Here is a 9204-nt window from a genome sequence, read left to right on the forward strand (position 1 = left end):
AGAATTCTAAACACATGGCCCATCAGATCTGTACAACAGGTCTCCCCTTCCTGCTTTTCTCAGATTCTGACCCACTAGGTCTGGTCTCAGGCCCTTTGTAGACTGTAGATGCCCAGAGAGTGGAAACACTGCCTTTCTGTGCCTGTTCTTGACCATGGAAGCCTCAGAGAACACATGGCTTAGCGGTTTGATACTGGGCGATCTACAGCAGAGGAATGTAGAGGAACTAACTATTGAGAGTTATATGTTAGCACTTGGTACCTGTTGAGCTAAACTCTGCATTAAATTCTCCCTACTGCCTCAGGTGTCCTGTCTTCTTGTGTATGTGTGTGTGTGTGTGTGTGTGTAAGGAGGGGTCCTGTAAGTATGCTAATGCAAACTAGAGTCACATTTTCTTCCTTCGATAACTGAAAAGCTGGAGAAAATTCAGAGTGATGAGGCTCAGAAAGAGAGCAAGAGGACGAGTCGGTGATTGGCGTGCAGAGCTCTACAAGGATGGAGTTGGGAAGGTTGTATGCAGGGCCCTGAAATGTGAGTTCACTTTCCCATCACAGAGCAACAGTGCTGGCAGCAGCTGGGACACAGGAGCTTGGGGAAAAGCAGTGGCCAGCAAGCTGGACTGATCCCCTCAAGTGTGACTGTGGTTCTGGGCTTGGATGTGACGCAGTCAGAACACATAATTGCCCAGAAGCATTCGGAGGAGGGATAAAGGACAAGAAGCTTCCAGAAGAGAATTTCCTGTTTATCACCATAACATAAACAAAAAGTGCCTGGCATGGTGACTTTGGCCAGGATAATTTATAATCAGAGTGGTATCTGTGACCTTCCTGGGTTTTCCCTGCTTAACCAGTTTACTAGTGATGAGTCATTGTATCTGATCTCACTTTACCATCGAGGACTCATCTCCTAAGGAAGCTGGCGTCTGCTGCCTGCCCCTCATTTGTGTTTGTGTCTTGATTATTCTCCTCCTCTGTGGATTGTGGTTTTCCGGGAGAGAGTCAATTCTGCTTTAGCAGAAAATGGAAAACCCAGTTGTTCAATAGATGATAAAGCTCATTTCCTCTTTCTTTTTTCAAAAGGAGCTTGTTTTCAAAATGAGCTTTTCAGTCACCTGCAAGAAGGGGGGTCATCATGCTTGAAACTCCAGACTTTCCAAATCCATGCCTCGTGAGCATCAGGGGATGTTTGCCTGTTTTTGCTTTCAGTCTTGATGATGTCAATCGATGCCATTGAGTTTAAGTTCATCAGAGAATGACTACAGCTAAGTGAATGGGCATGGCTGTTCACTGATGGTTTTGCAAGTGGATCCCACTGTTCATTTGGATGTTTGCCCTATATACAAGTGTAGCATGGATAATAAAAACCCAGAGACAAATATCGGGATTAAAAGTGAAGATCACATAAGCAAAGTGGCTGGTAGAGTTCTCACCTCTACCAATGCTCAGACCGAAGGAGCGATCCACCAAACCTCAGACTGCAATGCTCTCCACCAAAACCTCAAAATACTTAGACTGCTCCCATATCCTCCAGTCTTATATTCCTATCTAGGCCTGTTACCAAATCTGTGAGATCTGTTTCTCTTTTAGACTAATTCACTCTCATGTAGCCCACGATGACCTTGAAGTTACAATGATCCATCTGCCTCTGTCTGTGATTAAACGTGTAGCCACCACTGCCTGTCCTCCGTGGCTAACTAGTAGCTTAGTGTGTGTGTGACTAATTAGTGGTTTAGCTCTTAACTAGGTGTGTGGCTAACTAGTGGCTTAGCTTTGCACTCTGGTCTTCAGGCAAGCTTTATTAGATCACAAACAAAATATCAACACATGCAAGCATTTGTTCAGATGTAGTAGAATGTTTGCCACCCTCCAGGCAACCTTCTCCTGCCTTTAGCACCACATTGGCTGCAAGAAGAAGGCCTTTGCTCTCATCACTTTGATACTCTGCATCCTTCCCAGCCCTGCTCAGTCCAAACCCTTTTTCCTGGAAACCTGCATAAGCTCCTCCCTCAGACAGATGGACATCCTTAGAAAGGCTCCTCTGTTGTACTCTGTAGCATCCTTCTGTCCTTTGGAACATGCTCAGCCAAGGAATCTGACATTCTGTCTTACCCTCCCTGGTATTCCAGGGCCTTAGTGTGGTGCATGCTCTGTACACACCTATCAAGTAAGAGCAAATATCTATGTGTGAAAAGAGTCAACCTTCAAGGCCACATTCTCTGCAAAGACATCCTGATCCTTCCATACTAGAAGGCACCCCCATGAGAACACACACACACACACACACACACACACACACACACACACACACACACACACTGTGCCTCTCTGAAAGTTTTCTGTTCCCTGGCTATGGCTCTACTTGGCACTTAGGAGGTGCTCATGGAATGCAAGTTGGCAGTAAAACGAGCTGTCCACAGTAGTGCAGATTAACCCACCCTCCCCACTCTGAACCCATAAGAGTTCTTTCCCTTCTGTTGAAAACACACAGCCTGAAAATTCTGGGAGTAACATGGATTCTCATGCAGAATCATCTCGTCTTCATCTTCCTTTGAGAGGAGAGGAACAAATAGTGTTGTTACTTTGAGCATCAGAGAAATTCACACAGGTAGGATGCAAACATTGTAACGACTTGAAAGATGAAATAGTCATCATTTTTATAATTATAAACATGTAGTTTATATACAGGTGAAACATGGTAATTGTCTTTCTGAGTCTGGCTTATTTTATTTAGCATGGTGGTCTAAAATGTCGTTTTCCTGAAAATGACATAACTACATTTTTCTTCAAGGCTGAATAGCATTTCCATTGTCTATATAGGTCAAAATTTCACTATCCAGTCATCTTCCAATAGACAGTAAGACTGATTCTTTCCATATCTTGACTTTTGTGAATAGAGCAGCAATAAATGGGTGTGTCAATGGCTCTGCAGCATGTTAACTTTTATGTTTTTGGGTACCTACCCAGGAATGCTATGAACAAGTCATATGGTAGCTCTCTCTTTAGTTTTTGAGGACCCTGTACACAGGTTTTCATTGTAGCTGTACCAGCTCACATTCCCACCAAAAGTGAACATGGGTCCCTCTTTCGTCATCTCCTTGCTAGCATTTGTTGTAGTTTGTTTTCTTGATGATAGCCATTCTGACTACATTAAAATATAATCTCAGCTGGTGGTGGTGCTTGCCTTCAACCCCAGCACTCGGTAGGCAGAGACAGGAGGATCTCTGAGTTCCAGATCAGCCTAGTCTACAGAATGAGTTCCAGGACAGCCAGAGCCACACAGAGAACCTTGTCTCAAAAAAAATACATTAAAAAAAAAAAGAAAAGAAAAAGATGTTATCTCAATGGCTAAGGATACTAAACATTGCCCATTCTTGTCTTCCTTTAACAGTTTTAATATTCCAGGTCTTGCTTTCAGATTTCCAATACATTTTGAGTTGTTTGTGTTTCTGTAGTTTATGTTTGTTTGTTTTGTAGGGTAAGAGAAGGACTAGTCTTTTAAAGTCATCTATCTTCTAGATGGAGAGACAAAGGTGTACACAGAACAGTTCACTAAGACAAGTTGATGGCCAATGGACTGGGTCTCACTTGTGTTTTTCTTGAGTACAGACATTGTGAGATCTGTGAATTCTAAAACAGCAAGTTTGGTGATTGAGCCCAATATGCAAGGAACAGGGTGGTGAGAGGCTTCATGAACAAGCCTAGGAGCAGAACATTGCTTTTCCCTTCTGCTGCTGAGATGTCTGCACTCAGAACAGGAAATCCTGAGGCCTGAGAAGTGCTCAGCTCTGAGCATTCCCTAAGCCTGATCATCACTTCCTCTTCTTGTCATATTTATACGTGATATGATGGAAGAATGTTCAAAGTTTTAAGGCAGTGTTTCTCAACCTATGGGTCATGATCCCTTTGTGGTCAAACAACCTTTTCACAGTGTTACCTAAGACCACCAGAAAACACAGATATTTAAATTACAGTTTGTAACAGGAGCAAGTTATGAAGTAGCAACTAAAATAATTTTATAGTTGGGGTCACCACACCATGAAGAACTGTATTAATGGGTCACAGCATTAGGAAGGTTAAGAATCACTGTATTAAGGCAAGGTATTCTAGAACTAGAGAGAAAGTACACAGAAAATTCAGTTAGCCTGGATTACATTTGCCAGGTGAGAAGTCCCATGAGATCAGTACAATAACACTGTCGCCTCCATAGCCCTTGGTACAATTGGTGAACACTCCTCAGTTTCTGTTTTTTGAGTTGCAATTAGGTCAAGTATAAAAGCTTTACTGGTTTGTCAAAACTGTAGTGAGAAGACAGTGAGGTCCCCTGTGACTCATGAAGGGATACACACATATCCAGGAAGACAGTATCAAACTCTCCAAAATATACACAACTCTCCACCCCCCACCACACGGACCAGGACAGGGGTGTGTATATAAAGAAAACTTGATGAGTCTATGTTTTATTTCTTTTTTTATTAGTTCAAATTAGGAACAAGCTTGCTTCAGATGTCAATCCTTCTCCCTCTCCCTCTCCTCCTCCCCCCAACATCCCACCTGCCCCTAGCCATCCTCCCTTCACTCCCCAGGCAGGGTAAGGCCCTCAAAAGGGGCTCCCCAAAGTCTACCACATCATCCTGGGACAGGCCTAGGCCCTTCCCTATGTGTCCAGGTCAAGAGAGCATCCCTTCATAAGGGATGGGCTCTCAAAATCCCTTCTTTTTTTTAAGACCTTACATATTTAATACAGTGCATTAATCCTGTAAAAATGGAAAAAATTAAGTTCAACATTTCTAGAACAATATGGCTGTTAATTTTTGTACAATGCCAACTGAACGCGGTAAACTGGGATACTTTTTTCCAAAGTTGACAGCACAGCTAAAGTTTCCAAAAATTCAAATTATATATATATATATATATATATATATATATATATATAGAGAGAGAGAGAGAGAGAGAGAGAGAGAGAGAGAGAGAGAGAAAGAGACCAATAATGGCAGTATGTTATGCATCAATAGCAGCAACAGCTTTTCCAGGTTCTTCAGTCATTTAAACAAAATTGTAGAGACATCCAGCACTCTCCATTAAAAAAAAAAAGTAAAAAACAAAATCCCAGAAAAACAGCACAGTTCTGTTACCCTTGTGGTACCTGGCACCATTTTTTTTTTAATTAGCTTCTCAATCATTATCTGGAAGGAAACCATTCTGAGCAACATCATTAAAAACAGCTCTGATAAAGCATGGTCACTACTATGTATCATAAGGCAGGTCCACATATGAGTGAGTACGTATCATGTTTGTCTTTTTGTGATTGGGTTACCTCGCTCAGAATGGTTTCTTCGAGTCTCATCCATTTTCCTGCAAATTTCAAGATTCCATTGTTTTTTTCCTGCTGAGTAGTACTCCATTGTGTAAATGTACCACATTTTCTCTATCCATTCTTCAGTTGAGGGGCATCTAGGCTGCTTCCAGTTTCTGGCTATTACAAATGCTGCTAGGAACATCGTTGAACAGATGTCCTTGTTATATGAATGTGCTTCTTTTGGGTATATGCCTAGGAGTGGAATTGCTGGATCTTGTGGTAGACTCATTCCCATTTTCTTGAGGAGTCGCCATACTGATTTCCAAAGTGGCTGTACAAGTTGGCACTCCCACCAGCAGTGGAGGAGTGTTCCCCTTTCTCCACATCCTCTCCGGCATAAACTGTCATTGGTATTTTTTATTTTAGCCATTCTAACAGGAGTAAGATGGTATCTCAGAGTTGTTTTGATTTGCATTTATGTTTTATTTCTTAACCAAAAAAGAGAGCCAAAGCATATATAATAAAAATATTCATCTGTTGTGTGATATTTTGATCACATTTTGACAATAAAGTTTGCTTTGAATCATGCAGTGGAGCTAGCTACTAGCTCACCAAAACTAACCATAGAGGTTTTGGAGGGCTGAGAACAAATAGAGAGACACCAAGTAATAAGGTGGAACTTAGAGAGGGTCTCAGTCCTTTTGAGGAGGTCACTGGTCACTTCTCCACTGCTTCTCTTGCCATTCAGGTTCTTACCCCAACTTTTTATTGATAAAGAATAATCAGTTAAACACATCTTTCATCCCTTCTGAGAGATGGATATGTGGGTATTTGTTACATTAACTTTTATGATTTTCTGAGGTTTGAGTTTTTGAATAACCATGTTATTATTAGTATGTTATTAGGTATTCTAGTTTTAGTTTGGGTTCCAATGTTAGGAATTACCAAGGTATACTGGTTAGTTTTATATCAGCATGACATACGCTAGAGTCATCTGAAAGGAGGGAGCCTCAATTGGGAAAAGTGTATCCCTAAGATTCTTCTGTAAGGCATTTTCTTAGTTGGTGATTGATTGAGGAGGACCCAGCCCATTATGGGTGGTTCCATCCCTGGACTGATAGTCCTGGGTTCCTTAAAAAGCAGGCCGGACAAGCCGTGAGGAGCAATCCAGTAGGAGGCACCCTCCATGGCCTCTGCATCAGCTTCGGCATCCAGATAGCAGCCCTGCTTGAGTTCCTGTTCTGAATTCCTTCAGTGATGGACTCTGATATGAAAGTGTAAACCAAATAAGCCCTTTCCTCCCTAGCCTGCTTTTGGTCCTGGTGTTTCATCATAGCAATAGAACTCTAAGGTACTTGGTGTCTCTCAAGTTGGTGACTCTGGATTTAGAAAAGTTGTAAGGCTTACAGTCACAGTTTACAACAGTGAAAGAACAGAGACAAAAACTCAAAGGGGTGAGCAAAGGGCAGGATTGAGAAGAGGCCAGGCACATGTCCCAGTCTTCTGGCAGAACTCAGTTCTCTCCAAAACAACGTATCACCACCCCACGGAACTCCCAGAGTCTTGGTAACTTCGGTTTTCTGAAGCTGAGCAGTAGATTTTTTAAAAAGTGTGATTAGGTCACCATTTTGAGACAAAAAGCCCAAGTCAGACTAACCCACTGGTTTGGCCTCTGCTGAGGGTCACCATAGCTATGTCACAGCATGGTAGAGGACATGATGGTAGGAGCATGTGTGAAACTGAAAGATCACATGGCAAGACTGGATGAGAGAGAAATCAGGAGGCAGCCTTGCTCCTTTGATAGCAACCCACTCTTACTTCACAATTCCTGTGAGAGCTACTTTTCTCTCTTCTGAGCATGATTCTCCTGCTGACCTAATTACTTCCCTCTGGTCGTCCCCCCACCCCCATGCACACCTGCCTAAATGTCTCGTGACCTCCCAACACCTCTACTCTGGGGAGTAAGATTCCGTCTTAGGCAACCTTTGGAGATAAAAACACACTCAAACCACAGCACCTGGTGGCCAGGGTTTTGTTCTTTGCTCCTGGCTGTGCCAGAGATCAGACTGATAAAATGTAGCAGGTCTTCCTCGGAAATCAGTGTTACTTTAAACCTGCTGCTGTGTTCCAAAGCTTGATAGAAAGAAACACAGATCGTCAGTGGGCATAAGGAGAAAATGCAGGGACAGACCCTCTTTGGAACACTGGGGAGAGGGGTCGGAGTTTGAATTTCCTAAACCCACTGAACCATCTCCAATCCAAAGTAAGATGCAAGGCTCTACCTGGACTCGGAAAAGCTTTCGTTACCTTGAGCTGATTACTTACTCCAAGCCTAAGAAAATATTGGTGTGCTAGGGAGTCCATTCCTCTCTAAAGCAAAGGCACTTGGCCTCAGCCTAAGATTTAGTAGCAAATTCAGGACCACAAGCACCAAAATGGCACCAGCTCATGAACAGTCATGAGAAACAGTGAGGAGTCTGTTGTTACTAAAAGCCCTGCAGGGGAACACAGAAATCAAGCAGAAACCTGGCTGGAAGCTTCCCTCTCACTGTTACCTCCTATAGCACTGGAAAATGCTATGCATCCTGCCTGGGGAGAAATATCATCAACTCAGGTATGGACCTTTAGTGTAACACTACTCACAGCCCAAGCAAGATGTACCCACCACTGCAATAATGGCAAGTCTATTATAGGGCTAACAAACCACTTTTTATTGGATTTGAGGCCCATTCCACAAGAAGGAATTCACATCTGGTAGTATAAATCCAGTCAAAAGCCCATGACTGGGAAGGCCATAGGTCCTAGTAGGGGCAGCTACTGCTGTTGTTTTCCTAAAGGAAATGATGAACCTGTCAAACTGCTTTTTAAATATCTACGGTATGGCCAAGGATAATTGATGCTATCTACTTTGACCAGAAGAGCTTCTTTTTGCAGCAGGTAGCAGTAACTGCAGAGGCCCCTAACCGGTCATAGTGGTAAGAATAAGTGACAGTTGAACACTCAGCAATTAACGGAACGTCTATATTACCCATTCAAATCCTCAGCTCAATATATATCATAGAAGAAGGGACAGAAAGAATGTAAGAGCCAGAGGAAGGGGGAGAAGAGTGGAACACTAACTCTCGAGCATGACACAGCCATCACTCTTGAACTCATAGTAATGTGATGATCTGCAAAAGACTGAGCCTACAAATATGCTGTCATGGAAAAGGGAGGGGCTCACAAGGCTCCTCCCCCCCTGAGGATTTATATATAGCTAATGGTTACTAGGAGAAGGAAAGGGATTTTCTCCAATGTCAAGTGCCCATACTCTTGGAAACACTCCTACTGAAACACATTCGGTTATTTTTAAAAAATAAAAAAGACCAGGGCATAGAAGAGGAAGGAGACCAAGCAGCAGAAGGATCCAGGTCCAGGGTTCCAACCTGATGTCCTCTTCTAATCTCCAAGTATACCTGTGCACATGTGGCAGACACGCAGATACAGGCACACATACACATGAAATAAACCCCCCAAAGGAAAGACAGTCATGTGTCCAAAAAGGCTAAAGAAAAACAGAACACACTTTCAAAACTATGAGTACAACATGGAAATTAAATGTGAAATAATTTAAATGTTCCAGATCTCAGATAATACGAGTGTCCCCAAATGGGTTGGTTCCAAAAATAAATTATGATGAATTAAAGGGTTCTATGGATTTGATCTCCTTCAGCAGAAATACGAATTATCTGAACATATATATGTATGTATATTCATATATATACACACATATATGTGTCTGTATACATATGTATGACCCAAATGATTTAGTATGGTAATGTGTTGATGATTATTAATCTCAGAGCAGAACCACAAGCTTTCTCTGTTTTGCTTCTCTATATTTACATATTAAAACATATAATGCTTCTG

Source organism: Cricetulus griseus, chromosome 3 (genome assembly GCF_003668045.3).
Source record: "Cricetulus griseus strain 17A/GY chromosome 3, alternate assembly CriGri-PICRH-1.0, whole genome shotgun sequence".
Classification (NCBI taxonomy): Eukaryota; Metazoa; Chordata; class Mammalia; order Rodentia; family Cricetidae; genus Cricetulus; species Cricetulus griseus.